This window comes from Schistocerca cancellata, chromosome 1 (genome assembly GCF_023864275.1).
Source record: "Schistocerca cancellata isolate TAMUIC-IGC-003103 chromosome 1, iqSchCanc2.1, whole genome shotgun sequence".
In the NCBI taxonomy this organism is placed as follows: Eukaryota; Metazoa; Arthropoda; class Insecta; order Orthoptera; family Acrididae; genus Schistocerca; species Schistocerca cancellata.
In genome coordinates, this window is record NC_064626.1 from 1086226813 (window position 1) to 1086246405 (window position 19593).

Here is a 19593-nt window from a genome sequence, read left to right on the forward strand (position 1 = left end):
GTTAGATCTAATGGCAACAAACAGGCCCGACCTCTTTGACGATGTTCATATCGAAACTGGTCTCAGTGATCAGGGGGCACTTGTGGCAACAATGATTACGAAAGTAAAAAGGACAACTAAAACAAGTAAAAAGATTTATACGTTGACTAAACTAGACAAACAATCGGTAGTGTCATATCTCAAGGAGGAACTTGACACTTTCAGCTAGGGACACGAGCAGATAGAAGAATTAGGGATCAAGTTTAAAAGAATAATAGACCATGCACTGAATAGGTATGTTCTCAGGAGAACAGTTCATTATGGGACAGAACCTCCTATGATACGGAGTCACACTAAAAATCTTCTAAAGGAACAGGATAGGTGTAAGAGAAAGCATGGGTTTGCAGTTAGAGAGAGATTCAGATTCACACGTCCCAATCAGTCGACTCTTACGGAACGGTAATTGGCGAGTAGTGACAGGGTCGTGAATCTCTAGGCAGAAGACGGACGTGGGTACCATACGCACGGCTGTCCCTTACGTCTTTAACTCTTTCAGACCTCGATTTCTTTTGGAGGAAGGAAAATTTTTATTCGTGAGGTAATGCTCTTAGATGATATTTTAATGATTTTAGATGCAAGATTCGCACAAAATTGTAACCATTTTCAAAACATACTTTGTACACTTGGCTTCATTTTATGGACTAAAATAACTAATTCCGAAATATATCAATAAATAGCAAAATTATAGTCAATAATTACCACGCAAAATAACAATAACAATATTAAATTATACAGTGGAATTTAGCTGCTGTGCACTGCTACATTGACTTGCTGATATTTTTATAGTGATGCCCAAAAGTTGGCAGCACTTGAACGTGTTGAAAATGTTCACCATTCACGTATGTGTATCTCAGTTTTCCACTGGGAAAAATGCTTCTGTTGCAGATAAAACACAGTGAAAGTTAGTGTACACAATTGTAGCCAGAGGGGCTGAAAGGGCTAAAACATGTTTGAGGTATTGCATGCAGCTGACAGTAAATCTGAACCACCACTGGATGTCTGGCCTGTTTTTGTCTGTGGCCAATGTTTCTGAGAGGTCTGGATAAGCGTAGAGGTTGGGGTTGCTTGTCAATTGGAGCTCCGATGTTACGCAGGTGACGGAGCCCCTCAGTATAATAACAGGCAGTTCAGGAAAGAAGGCGTGTCCATTCTGTCTGCCAGCCTAGGGGGGGGGGGGGGGAGGGAGGAGTGTCTCATTCGAGATGTGGAGGGGCTCTGCTGGTAGCTACTGAGAGCACAGTCTGCACCCGGGTGCACAGCGTGGCTCATGTGTGGTTCCTACAAGGGGCTGCCTGATTTGCTGAAAACAGCTGGCCTCGCCTATGGTGGCGAAGCAGAGCTATCGTTTTGTAGCCTCGTTACCAGAACCGATCGTGATCCTAGAGACTCAAACTATTCTGCGAGTACATTGGATGCAAATTTCTCGACCTCCGCTATCGGATGAAGAATTGTAGGGCACTCCTTCATAAGTCAGATATGCACTACACGAAGTAAGGAGACTACTAGGGTACCTATGGTTTGCGGATGGTGGTTTTTCAGGACAGGGAAATCCCTCCACATGTCTGATAAGGTGCCTTCTGAGTCTTGACAGGGCAGCATCAGTAATAGCAAATCGGAATAAGCACTCCGTCTTCAGGCCACAAGTGGCTTATCGGGACCATCCGACCCCTGTGTCATTCTCAACGGAGGATGCGGATGGACGGGGCGTGTAGTCAGCACACCGCTCTCCTGGTCGTTATTATGATTTTCTTTGACCGGAGCCGCGACTATTCGGTAGAGTAGCTCCTCAGTTGGTATCACGAGGCTGAGTGCACCCCGAAAAATGGCAACAGCGAATGGCGGCACTGATGGTCACCCATCCAAGTGCCGGCCACGCCCGACAGCTCTTAACTTCGGGGACCTGACGGGAACTGGTGTATCCACTGCGGTAAAGCCGTTGCCAAATCGCAATAAGAAAGTGTTATTATAGCTTTAGGTAGCTGCAGCTGCGGAGGCATCTACGGAAAGATTCCGGAATTAATCTCACTTCTAACCGGTATCAAAGTCCACATAATACTTAGGCCAGAAAGCTGACAGAAGCCAGGTCAAAATTCTGATTTATGCCTAAATGCCAATTTGAATGTATACCGCAAAGATAGGTTGTCTTAAAAATACGATAACATCAGGTGAAATTCGTACAGATTTCGATGCGAAATAGTTTGGGTGAAGACAAGTATTAGACATGAATCAAACACGATCATCGGATACTCAGCATCACTAGCGGCGGAATAGTTCCTGGTCATGTTGCAGTATCAGGTCGAGATTTCAACTTACCAGGTATACACTGGGAGACTCAAGTCACTAGGACGGGTTGTAACGTGCGCGCGTGGCACACGATACTCATTAAAGCCTGTACTATGGTAAGTTAACGGGCTTCACCTTATGAGAAAGGATTTTAGTATAGATATTGACCGCGTGTACCTGAATGGAGGCAAATCAGACTTACACTCACTCTGTAATAATGATACGTCAAATAAGTCCGAAATGCAACTACACGTCCGGACGGACAACAAGCATCACAGCAGATACTACCAATTTGTTAATAATACGGTCGCCAGCCTAATTAGGCATTAACTGAGTTTCTTCCCTGTACAAGTTGGCAGATATTCGTGCAAAGCAACAAGTAGTAACACTGCATAATATGATAAATTTTAGAACCAGAAATTCTATTGAACTGATAATTTCACTTTCTGTACTGATATGGAAAAACCATAAATACACAACACCATTCTATAATGTATACTACCAAACTTCGTACTGTCTATTGATCTGATTAAAATCGGGCATAGGTCAGCCTAGAAATAGTAATTTCGAATTACACACACAATGTCAATTTTGATAAAGGTAAAACACTGATAAATTTTGGCCTTTATATTGACTTTAACTTTGCTGGTCAAATCAGTTTAGAACACTTCAGAATTCAAATGAATAAAAAAGGGGGGGGGGGACCTTGAAACTGTTATGCTCACTGTATTAAAAAAATTAATTTCTGGAATTATTATGTGCTCAAGATTTCCAATATATGAGTTACTACTCTATCTTTTTTCCTACTCATTTAAACACCTTTATATCTGTCTCGAAATAATTAAACTTCATTACTAAATCCATATTAAAGTTATCTTCCAACTTTATCAGACCTTCGTTATTCATTTACTGGTTCATTAACAAAACAGTTCTTTAATCATCATTCTAACATAGCTAGGTCTGCAGGTAATTACTATTAACACAAACTTTAATTTTTAATTTCGGGACACTCGGATTGCACAACATTTGGAAAGGACCCTATCTAGATTAGTAGTGAGGATAATTAAATGATAGGAAAGTTCTGGTAAAATTTAAGTTGTTATTGAACAGTATGGAACAAAATTAACACTGGTCCATACGAATACAGTACTAAAAGTTTCAACCTGTTTGTATCGATGCGGCGGTTGGCGGGCGGCGAGATGGCGAGGCACAGAGCACACACACAACCACAGCTATGGCTCTTGACGTACCGGCACTTTATTTCTTCATAGCGTCGCAATACTTTTCCGGTTGGTGCCTATGGAATTTTTCCATGCTGTATGGGCGTTGGAAAGGCATACCCGAGGCTCAATGAAACTACGTCTTCCAGGAGAGCCTCCTCGCTCCAGAACGTGTTGCTCAGACCAATGCCAAGCTCCAACTACGACTGCTGAGCCCGTTGTGCCGTGCAGCGCCCGTGTGCATTTTCCCGCGCTCGCCTGCCATCCACCTTTTACCGCTCCCTTACAGACAGGGTATTCACCCGAGGTTTTGCATTCTACATATCCTAACACATTGCCTACGTATGGACCAGACGCACAATTACAATTTTAAACATGTTACAACAGTTTCAACATTTGTTACCTTTCAGTTCTATTACAATATTGCTTGACACTTGAAATTTGTTTACAGTTTTTTTAACACAATGACATGAAACTAAAAAGGAATGAAATCAGAACATCGACTGCACTAATTTATCGAAAAATCAGAAGAAAAATACTAATTTACTTGTATGTACAATAGTACAGCGTTGTTGTTGTTACAGGGTAACGACAGATATACATTCTAAATCGTTCTAAGTACATTATCCGAAAATTTCCTTGAGCAGTTAATTAGAGAACCGACTCGTGGAGATAACATCTTAGACCTGCTGGTAGCAAACAGACCTGAACTTTTGGACACAGCGGAGAACAGGGAATCAATGATCATAAGAACGTCACAGCACCATCGAATACGGCTATAAATAGAATACAAAAGAAAGCATGGAAACTGTCTGCCGTGGTTCGACGGCCATGTTAGCTTCACTGCAAATTTAAATGTAGCCAAAGTCTTAAACAAAAGTTAAATGAAGCCAAAACTAACGTAAGGAGAGCCATGCTCTAAGCGTTCAACGAATTCGAAAGTAAAATTCTGTCTACCGACTTGACAGAAAACCGTAATAAGTTTCGGTATGTGTTAAATCAGTAATCGTATCGAAGCCATCTGTCCAGGCACTCTGTGAGCGCCAGCCGCTAGTGGCCGAGCGGTTCTATGCGCTTCAGTCTGGAACCGCGCGACCGCTACGGTCGCAGGTTCGAATCCTGCCTCGGGCATGGATGTGTGTGATGTCCTTAGGTTAGTTAGGCTTAAGTAGTTCTGAGTTCTAGGGGGACTGATGAGCTCAGATGTTAAGTCTCATAGTGCTCAGAGCCATTTGAACTCTGTGAGCACAATGGGACTGAAACGGAGGGCGACATAGATAAGGCCGAAATATTAAATGTATTTTCCCAAGACTGTTTCACAGAGAGATCGCACTGTAGTTCCTCCTTTAAATCTTCGCACGAACGAGAGAATGGCCGATACTGAAGTAAGTGACCAAGGTATAGAAGAGCAACTGAAATCGTTCAAAAGAAAAAACCACTGGACATGACTGGATACCAGTAATATTCTAGATAGAGTATGCGAAAGAACTTGTCGTCTTCTAGCAGCGGTGTACCGTAGGTCTTTGGAGTAGCGAAGTGTTCCTGACCACTGAAGAAAATACAATCGTACGGAATGTTAGGCCAACTGTGTGATTGGACTAAAGAGTTTGTAGCAAACAGAAAACTGCATAACATTCTGAGTGAACAGAAGTGTTCACACGTAAAAGTAACTTCACGCGTATCCCAGGGGAGTGTTACAGAACCATTACTTTTCAAAATTTACGTATAAGTAAACAACCAAACAGATAAGGTCGGGAGTTCCATGATGCTATTCGCGGATAATGCTGTTGTACAAAATCTTGGACCAAGGTACGTGATTTTTGGTCTTTATGTAGAATGTTCTTATTCATAGTATTGATAGAATGCATTGAGCTACTGATTGGAAGCAGAGAAATATTAAAACAGAGAAATATTACTTTCAACAAATTTCATTAAGGAATAAATATACTGAGAAGCAGTGGTTAGAATACCCAGTTCCTTGGTTTCTTGAACATGTTTCTACATGATGTTCTTGGATGTACATCACAAATGAGACTTATTACACGCTTTTGCACTTTAAAAAATTTGCTCGATTTGGTGAATTACCCCAGAATATGATCCCATATGGTATAGTAGAATGAAAGTAAGTAAAGTATGCAAGTTGTTTTAGATTTGTATCTACATCTGACATCATTCGCACTGCAAATACAGACATGTTTAGAAACACACGTTTTCAATAAATTTCCAACAACCATTAAATCTTAGTTTAAGATAAAGCACAGTTTAAACAGGGTTTGAAGGATTTTTTTAATAGGTAGGTCCTTTCGCTCTATAAATGACTATCTTAACAGGGACTGTTAGACCAGCTTCAGTAAAATGTCTGACAGATTTCAGTTTTAACAGCACTTAGTCACAACAGTCAAGATTAGGTACTTTGTATGTGATAAATTTATAAAAAGGCTTAAGTATGCTTCATTCTGAGAGTGTATTAATCCTGTAAATATTAGCACTTCCAGTTTACTGTAATGTATTCACGTATTTTGACAATATCCCGATAAGTAATCCCGCGCCCGGGTTCCCGGGTTCGATTCCCGGCGGGGTCAGGGATTTTCTCTGCCTCGTGATGACTGGGTGTTGTGTGATGTCCTTAGGTTAGTTATATTTAAGTAGTTCTAAGTTCTATGGGACTGATGACCATAGATGTTAAGTCCCATAGTGCTCAGAGCCATTTTGAACCGATAAGTGATCAGCGAAATAAGTATCATATTCAAATGTTTTATGCTTTTTATGCTATACTTTCTGACTTCCTCCACACCCACGAGAATCTTCTCATTTTTGGGTGTATGGAACTAGAACTGAATTTAATCTAATCTGTAAGTGGAGCCATTCAAGCAATATTTGCTTTTGTGTACATGAATTGTGGTTGCACTGTTTACTTTTATTGTTTCCTGTGTTTTTCATTGCCTTCCAAACCTGAAACGCTTCGACATCCGAGCCACACTGTATGAACGATCTCGCCTCCGCACAACGCACGGCTACGTGACCGCGCTTATTGTCGTTGCAGCATGTCACCCGTTAAATTTCTCCCACCGATAATTGCTCGTTGTTCACATTTCCTCCATCTTTCAATTAAAAATTCTAGCTAGAACAGCCGGAGACAGCTGTCTCGTGTACGTGAGTTTTGTGCGATTGTATCAATGCATGCGTAAACTTGGCTTCCTTTGTGAAGAAGACTTTGGCCGAAAACGTATATGAACACTCTTTTCGTCGTGCATATCTGGCGCTCTGTGTGAGTAGCAATCTCTCTGCTTCACAGTATAGTTATGCCCTCATAAAGTTTTATTGTAAATAATCCACTGCATTTCAGCGGGAACAATGATGTAGAGAATTACAACAGCAGAAGAGAAAACTAACATTCAATACGCCACACTAAGATTTAGCACAAACAGGGGTTCACAATGCGACAACCAAAAGTTCTGGTCACTTGTCCAATTATGTAAAAAGGCTGAAAAACAGCAAAGTAAAATTTGAACTAAACAGAAAACATTTCTTTTTGGCAACTCCTCGTATTCTGCAGAAGACTATTACTGAATGTGTGATGGGTAGAAATTACTGGATGACATCTGTCTGTCTGTCTTTAATTAAAAAACAAAGAACTAATAAATGATCAGTATGGAGGCATATTTTAAAAAACTGATGCTGATATAAAAATGACTCGTTCCATGTCATTATAATTTATCGTGCAAATGATACATTGAACATTAAACTACCAAACTAATTAACTACCGGCATTTCGCAAAATTTGGTACAGACTTCTATTCTGCGCAAATCTCAAAATGAAATTCAGAAGTACGAGGGTTGTTTGAAAGTTCTCGCAATCACCACGAGAGGTCAGCGCTAGCGCGAAGAGTTGTTCACGTGATATGAACTGGACTGCTGCCTGTAAACATGTTCCGCGTCAGTGCTCTTGGAAGAGAGCTGTGGCGGTGACGTGGCTCAGTTGCTGTTCCCACGTAGTGATTTGCGAAGATGGAAATAATCGGGATTCGACCAGTGATTAAGTGCTTCGTAAAGAAATGTGCGAAAGCAAAGGAAATTCATGCCGATTTCCAGAATACACTGGGGACTCTGCTCCTTCCTATTCAACTGTTGCCAAGTGGACAAATGAATTTAAATTTGGTGGGCAGAGCTTAGATGATGATCCGCGCAGTGGTCGGCCAAGATGTGTTACTTAGTCCAGAAATGATTGCAAAAGTGCACTAAATGGTCATGGAGGATCGCCGATTGGAAGTGTGTGAAATTGCTCACGCTTGCCAGATGTCATTTGAGAGGATATATCACATTTTCACTGAAGAATTAGGAATGAAAAAATTATCTGCGAGATGGGTGCCGCAACTCTTGACGCAGGATCGAAAACGCATGAGAATGGACACATCGGAACAATGTTTGGCCCGTTTTAGGAGAAACGAACAAGATTTTTTGCGCCGCTTTGTGACCACATATGAAACTTGGGTGCACTGCTATACCCCAGAGATAAAACATCAGTCATAGCAGTGGAAACATGCTGATTCTTCACCATCAAAGAAAGCAAAGACAATTCCTTCAGCAGGAAAGGTCATGACATCAGTGTTCTGGGATGCGAAGGGGATTGTGTTTGTATATTATCTCCCCACTGGGCAAACAGTTGCTGGATAATACTATGCCAACCACCTGGACAAATTGCAAACAAAAGAAACGCGAAAAAAGGCAGGGTTTAGTAAGAAAGAAAGTCATCTTCCATCAAGACAATGCGCGTCCGCACAAATGTGCCGTCGCCATGGAAAAATTACACGTACTATGGTATGAATTGTTGCCACACCCGCCTTATTCACCTGATATAGCTGCGTCAATCTTCCATCTCTTCCCAAAACTGAAAATTTTTCTTGGTGGTCGAAGATTCACTTCAAACGAAGAATTGATAGCCGGAGCTGACAACTATTCTGCAGGCCTAGAGGAGACTCATTTTCGAGATGGCTTCAAGGCTCTGGAACATCCTTGGACTAAGTGCATTAATCTACAAGGAGATTACATTGAAAAATGAAAAAAGTTTCAGTGATGGAAGTACTTTTTTTCTATTCCGTTACGAGAACTTTTCAAACCATTCTCGTAAAACGAAGCAGATGATCAAAGTAGATGCACATTCCAACTGTAATATGTTTGGTTATTTCAGAAATCTGACTGCTACTGGCGAGAAATATTACGCGAAAAAGAAGCAAACAGGCTACTGTTGGAAAGGTTACACAGGTTAGACTATCCTTACGAAAAAGTGACTTACATTTCCGTTAAAGCAAACTGTACAAGTATTTGAGACCATTCCGTTAATCACATTTATAGTACTGCACAGCGCTGGAACATATTTAAAAAGTTACATCTTTTTTTACCGTGTAAGGTGCCATTATTGGTCACACATTGAATGACGCCATCATAGATAAGATTTCAAAGTGAGAAGATGCTTAAAGTACAGTGAAACTAATACACCGACAATCTAATAAAACAAGGACTCTGTTCTGCATGGAGGTACCCCTCTATGAAATTAAACTGAAATTTGTGGTAAGATCTTATGGTCTTAAGGGCTTGTGTGTCCAAACTGCTGAGGTCATCGGTCCCTAAGCCTACACACTACATAAACTAACTTAAAGTAACTTACGCTGTGGACACCACACACCCATGCCCGACGGAGGACTCGAACCTCCGACGGGGGGAGCCGCACGGACCGTGACAAGACGCCCTAGACCGCGCAACCTGTGTAGTTCTGTTTCTTTGACATTTCAATAATCGTTCATTTTGTTGACATGCACAAGACACTATAGCATACCTTGCGTGATCCCTCATTGCACACGTTTATGGGCTAGCAAATAACACTTTGGTACGTTTTTTTTCTTCAGACGTGAACATTAAAAATATTTTGCATACGGGTTGAAAGCTGAAATGTGACGTACAAAAAGCAGTATCAGTAAGCAAATAAGCATTGGTTTCGGAGTTCCAGCTTCGTTTGCTGTAGATACAGATACAGTAAATGTGGAATTAAATGAATTAGCATGCTTTTCACATCACTTCCTTCTCTTCTTGGTTATTAGAAATATATCAACAAAAAACTTCCGTTAACGAGGGCAAATGTGTCATATTACTAGAGCAAAAACGCGTTTAAGAACAGAAAACCGTTCGAAATTTCCTTCCTGACTTTATGTTATTCATGTAAGCACTGTAATTATTAATGTTTAAAACAGTTGTTGCGTGCACACGACAGAAATAATGAACAAGAGACGATCGTAAACACTAGTCTGCTAATGTGTTCGGCTATTTAACATGGCGGCAGGCCCCGCCCCTCTGGTTTCAGAACAGCGTGCAGCGTATGTCTATAGTGCCATATCACTTTTTTTACCTCCATAGCTAAGTTATAATACTAACCTTCTCAGTAATACTTTGATCATAAACCAACTAAATATTTTTTCGTGTTTTTCTGTTTGTAATTTGTATTTTTTTCTCCTTTCAAATAAGCCCGTTACAATTATACCAGCGATTAATATAAATCTCTGACTATATGTGCATATCACTTGGCTTTAATTTCTTTCTATGTTATTACTATCTTTATCGGTATTTTGCCGCTTATTCCAAAGACCGTCACAGAAAGCGAGGTAGTTCGTAAATTCTAAAGCATTCGGAAAATGATCATCACAAGAAACTTATTATTTCTTTTGTTTTTTTTTTCTTTCTTTCTTATTTCTTTTTGCCCTTTATTTCATACTGTAATAGCGTTATTGAAATATTTATTTATTTGGGAAACTAAAATAACAAGTCGAGACTCTTGTTATTCCTTTTAAACATACTTATCAAATGCGGTTTATTTCTAAAAATAGTCCAATTCAACACATACAGATAATGCGTCGCTACGTACGAGTTGCCACGTTTCCCAAAACCTATTAGTCAGCTGGCCTATTAATCAAGTAGAAAAACAAAAGTAAATACTAATTTGTCACCACCAGTTTGGCCCTGAATGAAACAAGATTAATCAAAGCTGAGCCTCTTCAGTCTACTCTACAGTACTTTTCCCTAGATATTTTGTAAGTTGGTACGAACGCTATTCATCGCATGTGTTAATGGTTCTTTTAGATACAATAATACTCGGATAAGAGGTTTAGATCTTGTTCGCTAATTGACTGACAATTCTGTATCACGAAGCAAAATAGTCCATTACTACTTATCTAGTGCCTGCGTACAAAATTCAGCGCAGTGAATAGCCTTTTGATCTCAGGGCTGCCATATACAACAATTACCAGTAAATCGAAACACTTCTCCCTACAAGAGTGTTCGCAACAGGATACTTGCTTTGAAAACTGAAACAGAATCAGAAATCTGGCCTACTCCAAATAACTACCAGGCGAACTTTACACAAAACCACAGGCGGTCTATGATAAAACCGCTCTTCATCAAAAATTCCTTTTGAATTCAAACTGAATAAATACGCCAGCTGACGAAAACTGCACAAGATCTGACATGAATCTGTTCCCTTTTAATGAGCTTCCTCAAACAAATTACACTACGGAAACATAGTCAGACTTTACCAAACTCCAGATTTATGTTGACTGAACGTTGAATACCATGAGTAGTTAAACGTTCAGGTTGAATTTTCCGAAACAGTACTTTTACAACTCGACTTGGTACAGAGCGACCTGTACTCACAGTCCCCCAAGTAGTCGTCTCTGTGCACAACTGCGCTATCATTACAACCATGTAGGACCGGTTTGAAACCATTAACATGAATAAATGAATAGCGTTAGGACACTTATAACAATGTACACATTGTTGAATTCGGCCGCCGCTAAGTGGAATAGCGGCCCGCTCAACGAGTTTAAGTTTCATAGTGTGGCTGTACGTCCTTCATGTTTGAAGCAAACTGAGTGGCAGGAACGAGGAAAGTCTTAGTCGATATAGGGATAACCTTTTCGACCTAGATAAAACTACAAGACGACCTAAAATATCTTCGTCCACCCATAACGCCTTGTTGCTCGCAAACTGAACGCAAGTCAATGCCAAATGAGCAGGTGCCACCTGAAGATTATGGAGCAAACTTCGAAATGCGTTGTGATTATCTATACAAACGGAATTTTTGTTTGTATGAAAATATGTAAAATCAGCAAAATTATTAAATTACAAACTTGCTACATGTACTGATGACATATTAAGAGTATGATTGACCAAATTGTCAAATGTTCTCTTTCTGGGTCATGGTTGTGAAACTTTTTTTGTGGAAAATTAAAGACAGTTGAGATTGCCTTGGACAAAAGATGCCTCTGATCGTTTGTGTTGCACACATATTTCACTTCAAAGTAATTTGAGCAGATGTAACAGTCGTCCTTTTTTAGATTTTATTACGCACAGTTCTTTGAATATTCAAAGAACTGTGACTGACGCCCGGACAACAGGGACTTACATGCATTGAGAATAGAAAATAGTGTATTGAGAATGACTAGCCACTAGCTGAAAGCTGGATTTGCGTAAAAAAAATCTAAAAAAGGACGACTGATTGCTGCCCTCTGTAATTTATAAGCCACATAACGGTCGCTGAGTGCACCCACTTTCCGAATGGAAGGTAACATGGTGGAGATGTAACAGGTTGACCCGTCTAATATTTGCTGCCCATCTCTGCCTTAGTTCCTGTCCTTTGATTTGTTTAGTTGAACGCTAAACACAATTCAAGCATGTTTAATTTATATTTCGCCAAACAAACTGAAATAAAAATTAAACGATCCACCAAATAAATCAGTTTAGTTTGCACACATACAAACGATAGACTGGCACCTCTCAGTGTTCTGACCATCCTCAACCTGGCGCTCAAGTCAATGTCGGTTGCCGGTTGCTGCAAGGAGCTGTGTAACTCTACGAAATGTAAACTCGGTGGCCCGTCCAGCTGCCTGCGCTGCCTCTTTGCAACCCGTAACGTGGTTGTAGGAGAATCCCCTCTGGTTCCACCAGACACGGTGGCTTCTCGCCTCCTCCCGAATCTTTCTCCCAATACAATACAATACACATACAACACATATAACGTCATGGTGAACTAAGCTGTCACACTATAGCTTTTAGTTTAATACTTTGCTGTTGTTCTATCCATAATGAACTGAGGTGTCACATGACCCGTAACGTACTGAGTAATATTGCTGTGGCGCGTTACAGGGCCTTCTCCTGGCCTTAACTTACTATGGAAACACTCTTAAAAGTAGTTAACATTTACTTCTCTCGCTCTGTCTACAAGCAAAACATAAAAAATATTTCTGTGGTTACCAAGGCAGGCTACTTCTTTTCTGCTTTTAAAGTGCCAAGGGCTCTTCTTAAAGCTACCCTAACGTTTATCTAACTTCATACTTCTGTTTTTTATTAGTCTTTAGCTAACTTTAAGTACGGTCCAGAGATCATACACATTTTCATTACATATCTGCGCAGTTTGCTTTACTCTTACTAAAATCGCATAGAAAGGCAGTTCCTATACCTTAAGTTTCTTTCACTGTTTCTTTCTACACTACTGGCCACTAAAATTGCTACACCAAGAAGAAATGCAGATGATAAACGGATATTCATTGGACAAATATATTATACTAGAACTGACATGTGATTACATTTCCACGCAATTTGGGTGATCCTGAGAAATCAGTAACCAGAACAACCACCACTGGCCGTTATAACGTCCTTGATACGCCTGGGCATTGAGTCAAACAGAGCTTGGGTGGCGTGTACAGCTACAGCTGCCCATGCAAATTCAACACGATACCACAGTTCATCAAGAGTAGTGACTGGCGTATTGTGACGAGCCAGTTGCTCGGCCACCATTGACCAGACGTTTTCAGTTGGTGAGAGATCTGGAGAATGTGCTGGCCAGGGCAGCAGTCGAACATTTTCTATATCCAGAAAGACCCGTACAGGACCTGCAACATGCAGTCGCGCATTATCCTGTTGAAATGTAGGGTTTAGCAGGGGACGAATGAAGGGTAGAGCCACGGGTCGTAACACATCTGAAATGTAACGTCCACTGTTCACAGTACCGTCAATGCGAACAAGAGGTGACCGAGACGTGTAACCAATGGCACCCCATACCATCACGCCGGGTGATACATCAGTATGGCGATGACGAATACACGCTTCCAATGTGCGTTCACCGCGATGTCGCCAAACACGGATGCGACCGTCATGATGCTGTAAACAGGACCTGGATTCATCCGAAAAAATGACGGTTTGCCATTCGTGCACCCAGGTTCGTCGTTGAGTACACCATCGCAGGCGCTCCTGTCTGTGATGCAGCGTCAAGTGTAACCGCAGCCATGGTCTCCGAGCTGATAGTCCATGCTGTTGCAAACGTCGTCGAAATGTTCGTGCAAATGGTTGTTGTCTTGCAAAGATCCCCATCTGTTGACCCAGGGATCGAGACGTGTTTGCACGATCCGTTACAGCCATGCGGATAAGATGCCCGTCATCTCGACTCCTAGAGATACGAGGCCGTTGGCATCCAGCACAGCGTTCCGTATTACCCTCCTGAACGCACCGATTCTATATTCTGCTAAGAGCCATTGGATCTCGACCAACGCGAGCAGCAATGACGCGATACGATAAACCGCAATCGCGATAGGCTACAATCCGACCTATATCAAAGTCGGAAACATGATAGTACTCATTTCTCCTCCTTACACGAGGCATCACAACAACGTTTCACCAGGCAACGCCGGTCAACTGGTGTTTGTGTATGAGAAATCGGTTGGAAACTTTCCTCATGTCAGCACGTTGTAGGTGTCGCCACCGGCGCCTATCTTGTGTGAATGCTCTGAAAAGCTAATCATTTGCATATCACAGCATCTTCTTCCTGTCGGTTAAATTTCGCGTCTGTAGCACGTCATCTTCGTGGTGTAGCAATTTTAATGGCCAGTAGTGTATTATTGATTATTTACACCTGCCGTGTACTCCGCATGAAAGTATACCTCTGGGTAGCAATTAATCTTCAGGATGACCTGTTGTTTCCAAACGACCACTCCACCTAATATAAAATTGTTTCTAACGGCTTCCACAATAACTGAGTTATCGCCTTTCGTATCATTGAGCCTCTGAACTTACCAACTATTTAACACATGAATTAAATAGTCAACACCAAAACGGTTTTTAAAGAGGATACTCTCTCTTAAGGAGGAACAGGAATGTAGCAGTGAGTCGCTATCCCATTGGATGTTATTATTCCTGCAAATCTAGGTATCAACTATAAAAACCTATCTTCAGTGTTAAAATACAAGGAAATTACAGAATCAGAACTGATTTACATAAAACAACAAATAAATCAATTTTGACACTGGAATTTAGTTGATTTTTAACACTGAAGACGGCTGTTTATACCTGAAATCTAGATAAGCAAGAATAATAAAAGCCAATGGTATTTTAAACATAGCTGCACAACAACAACGGTTCCACGTAATAAAATTATAAACAGCCGACCAGTTGCAATGGATAAAGAATGAAGTTTCATACCTTTCTAATGTAAGCTATGATGTTCATTGTCCTTAGGCCACCTTCTGAAGAAGACAAATTTAAATTTGTTGAAACCTAGGTAAAGTATTCTTTATCCATTGCAACTGGTCGGCTGTTTATAATTTTATTAAAAGCCAATGGGATTGCTAGTAATTGCTGTATTCCTACCCTTCCTTATAATACTATACAGTCGCTGTTCACAACGGTTACGTATGGAGTCAATGTTAGTGGAGAATTCTCTGTTAAGTAATTTCGAAAGAGTGTATAGTTATTTAATTGGTGTTATAGCCTGTAGCAGCTTTTACTATGCAAAACACAAATGCCACCAGTAATTTCTAATTACCAATAAATAGTTCAAATGGCTCTGAGCACTATGGGACTTAACATCTATGGTCATCAGTCCCCTAGAACTTAGAACTACTTAAACCTACCTAACCTAAGGACAGCACACAACACCCAGTCATCACGAGGCAGAGAGAATCCCTGACCCCACCGGGAATCGAACCCGGGAACCCGGGCGTGGGAAGCGAGAACGCTACCGCACGACCACGAGCTGCGGACTTCTAATTACCAAAACTCCACACACAAGTCCCCTTGAAAGCCTTTACTACTTCAGATAGACATCAACATTACAAAAAATGTAATTTCTTTTAAATATAAAATTAAAAACATTCTAAAAACAAACCTAATTATAATAGGCATGTAAAATTTTCCTTGAACCGTGTGACCTCGATGGCGGCCTACAGCAATCTATCTGCCCTTGTCATCGAACCACCATTAACCAAATTACTTCTGGTAAACTTGAGGCCCTCTGCCTTCAATCTAAAACTTCTTTTTCTTTCTTAATCCAGATAACCGCTTTGATCTTATTTGGTCCTACTATTTCTACATTTAAATCTTCATTCCTTCTACGTCTAACAGAGGGTACCAATTGCACCTCCTGTCTACTCCTTACTTTGTCTACGTAACACAGACTTGCTCGTGTGATGTGACTGTCATATACAGGGTGGTCCATTGATCGAGACCGAGCCAAATATCTGACGAAATAAGCGTCAAACGAAAAAACTACAAAGAACGAAGCTTGTCTAGCTTGAAGGGGGAAACCATATGGCGCTATGGTTGGCCCTCTATATGGCGCTGCCGTAGGTCAAACGGATATCAACTGCGTTTTTTTATATAGGAACCCTCATTTTTAATTACATATTCGTGTAGTACGTAAAGAATATGAATGTTTTAGTTCGACCACTTTTTTCGCTTTGTGATAGATGGCGCTGTAATAGTCACAACCATATGGCTCACAATTTTAGACGAACAGTTGGTAACAAGTAGGTTCTTTAAATTAAAAAACAGAACGTAGGTGCGTTTGAACATTTTATTTCCGTTGTTCCAATGTGATGCATGTACCTTTGTGCACTTATCATTTCTGAGAACGCATGCTGTTACAGCGTGATTACCTGTAAATACCACACTAATGCAATAAATGCTCAAAATTATGTCCGTCAACCTCCATTCATTTGGCAATACCTGTAACGACATTCCTCTCAACAGCGAGTAGTTCGCCTTCCGTAATGTTCGCACATACATTGACCATAGGCTGACGCATGTTGTCAGATGTTGTCGGTGGATCACGATAGCAAATATCCTTTAACTTTCCCCAGAGAAAAAAATCCGGGGACGTCAAATCCGGTGAAAGTGCGGGCCATGGTATGGTGCTTCGACGACCAATTCACCTGTCATGAAATATGCTATTCAATACCGTTTCAACAGCGCGCGAGCTATGTGCCAGACATCCATCATGTTGGAAGTACATCGCCATTCTGTGATGCAGTGAAACATCTTGTAGTAACATCGGTAGAGCATTACGTAGGAAATCAGCATGCATTGCACCATTTAGATTGTTGTTGCTGTGGTCTTCAGTCCTGAGACTGGTTTGATGCAGCTCTCCATGAAACTCTATCCTGTGCAAGCTTCTTCATCTCCCAGTACTTACTGCAACCTACAGCCTTCTGAATCTGCTTAGTGTATTCATCTCTTGGTCTCCCTCTACTATTTTTACCCTCCACGCTGCCCTCCAATGCTAAATTTGTTATCCCTCGATGCCTCAGAACATGTCCTACCAACCGATCCCTTCTTCTAGTCAAATTGTGCCACAAACTCCTCTTCTCCCCAATTCTATTCAATACCTCCTCATTAGTTATGTGATCTACCCATCTAATCTTCAGCATTCTTCTGTAGCACCACACTTCGAAAGCTTCTATTCTCTTCTTGTCTAAACTAGTTATCGTCCATGTTTCACTTCAACACATGGCTACACTCAGTACAAATATTTCAAAAACAACTTCCTGACACTTAAATCTATACTCGATGTTAACAAATTTCTCTTCTTCAGAAACGCTTTCCTTGCCTTTGCCAGTCTACATTTTATATCTTCTCTACTTCGACCATTATCAGTTATTTTGCTCCCCAAATAGCAAAACTCCTTTTGCTACTTTAAGTGCTCATTTCCTAATCTAATTTCCTCAGCATCAAACGACTTAATTCGACTACATTCCATTATCCTCCTTTTGCTTTTGTTGATGTTCATCTTACATCCTCCTTTCAAGACACTGTCCATTCCGTTCAACTGCTCTTCCAAGTCCTTTGCTATCTCTGACAGAATTACAATGTCATCGGCGAACCTCAAAGTTTTTATTTCTTCTCCATGGATTTTAATACCTACTCCGAATTTTTCTTTTGTTTCCTTTACTGCTTGCTCAATATACAGATTGAATAACATTGGGGAGAGGCTACAACCTTGTCTCACTCCCTTCCCAATCACTGCTTCCCCTTCGTGCCCCTCGACTCTTATAACTGCCATCCGGTTTCTGTAAAAATTGTAAATAGCCTTTCGCTCCCTGCATTTTACCCCTGCCACCTTTAGAATTTGAAAGACAGTATTCCAGTCAACATTGTCAAAAGCTTTCTCTACGTCTAAAAATGCTAGAAACATAGGTTTGCCTTTCCTTAATCTTTCTTCTAAGATAAGTCGTACGGTCAGTATTGCCTCACGTGTTCCAACATTTCTACGGAATCCAAACTGATCTTCCCCGAGGTCGGCTTCTACCAGTTTTTCCATTCGTCTGTAAAGAATTCGCGTTAGTATTTTGCAGCTGTGACTTATTAATCTGATAGTTCGGTAATTTTCACATCTGTCAACACCTGCTTTCTTTGGGATTGGAATTTTTATATTCTTCTTGAAGTCTAAGGGAATTTCGCCTGTCTCATACATCTTGCTCACGAGATGGTAGAGTTTTGTCAGGACTGGCTCTCCCGAGGCTGTCAGTAGTTCTAATGGAATATTGTCTACTCCCGGGGCTTTGTTTCGACTCAGGTCTTTCAGTGCTCTGTCAGACTCTTCACGCAGTATCGTATCTCCTATTTCATCTTCATCTAAATCCTCTTCCATTTCCATAATATTGTCCTCAAGTACATTTGTATAGACCCTCTATATACTCCTTCCACCTTTCTGCTTTCCCTTCTTTGCTTAGAACTGGTATTACATCTGAGCCTATTCCGATGGTTGCTGCTTCAAGTTGCTCCTGGGATTTCTGGCACTAGCCGCAACATCAACAGCCAGTGAATCCACTGCTGAGGGACCTCCAAAGACTGGGACAAGTAAGGGAATAATTCCAACTGACGTCTTGCGTATTGACAAAACTCTGGGTGTTTTGATGTCTTCTCGCTCCCTTCTACTTCAGAGCGCTTTCAGCTGCGTACATAGTTGTCAGGAAACAGTTTTTCAAACACACCTGCTCTATCTTTTTCGTCTTCTTCATCGTCATCGTCTTCTTTTTCTTCTTTAGTGCACGATGTGCAGCATTCATGACTTGGCTGAAATTCACCACCATACCCAAGTTAATTTTACCAAACATGGCATATATTGCAGTGCATTGACATATATTAATATCCCTTCTCGCACGTTTTGCCTTACTTTTACCACCTAAAATCTGAGCTGCAGCATAACGTCCAGGGAGATCTTTATTTGTTGCATGTGCAATTTCATGTTCCATATGCCTCGTCGAGCAGATTAATTTGCTCATTACCATGTGCCAGCCGTTTCTGGAGCTTTGTTCCAGGTTCACAGTAGTTATCTGAGAATGTGTAATGTGACTGTAGTTTGCTGACAATGCATCATCTTTTGTGTATGTTATACTACTGTGGTTGTTGTGGTCTGCGTGCCCCATTACGCAGCAAAACGTTGGAATCAATCCACCTGTTTTCTGTTGCAGAAAGACCAAGCCATTTAACTAGTGATCTGTTCCCTCTGTCTTTTGACCCTCTTCGTGAGAAACACACAGTTACAAGCTCTTCTGCGTTTCCTCTGTGTAAAAGCGTCCTGCAATTTCAGACCACCACTATCCTTTTAGATGTAGGTTCTGGTATTCGTTCCCTGCATTTTGGAAACTATAAATATCCAACTCCACCAGTTTGGTAGGTATGACTTCTCAAGTACAATCTAGTGTTTTCAAATATGAACTAAATCACATATATCAAA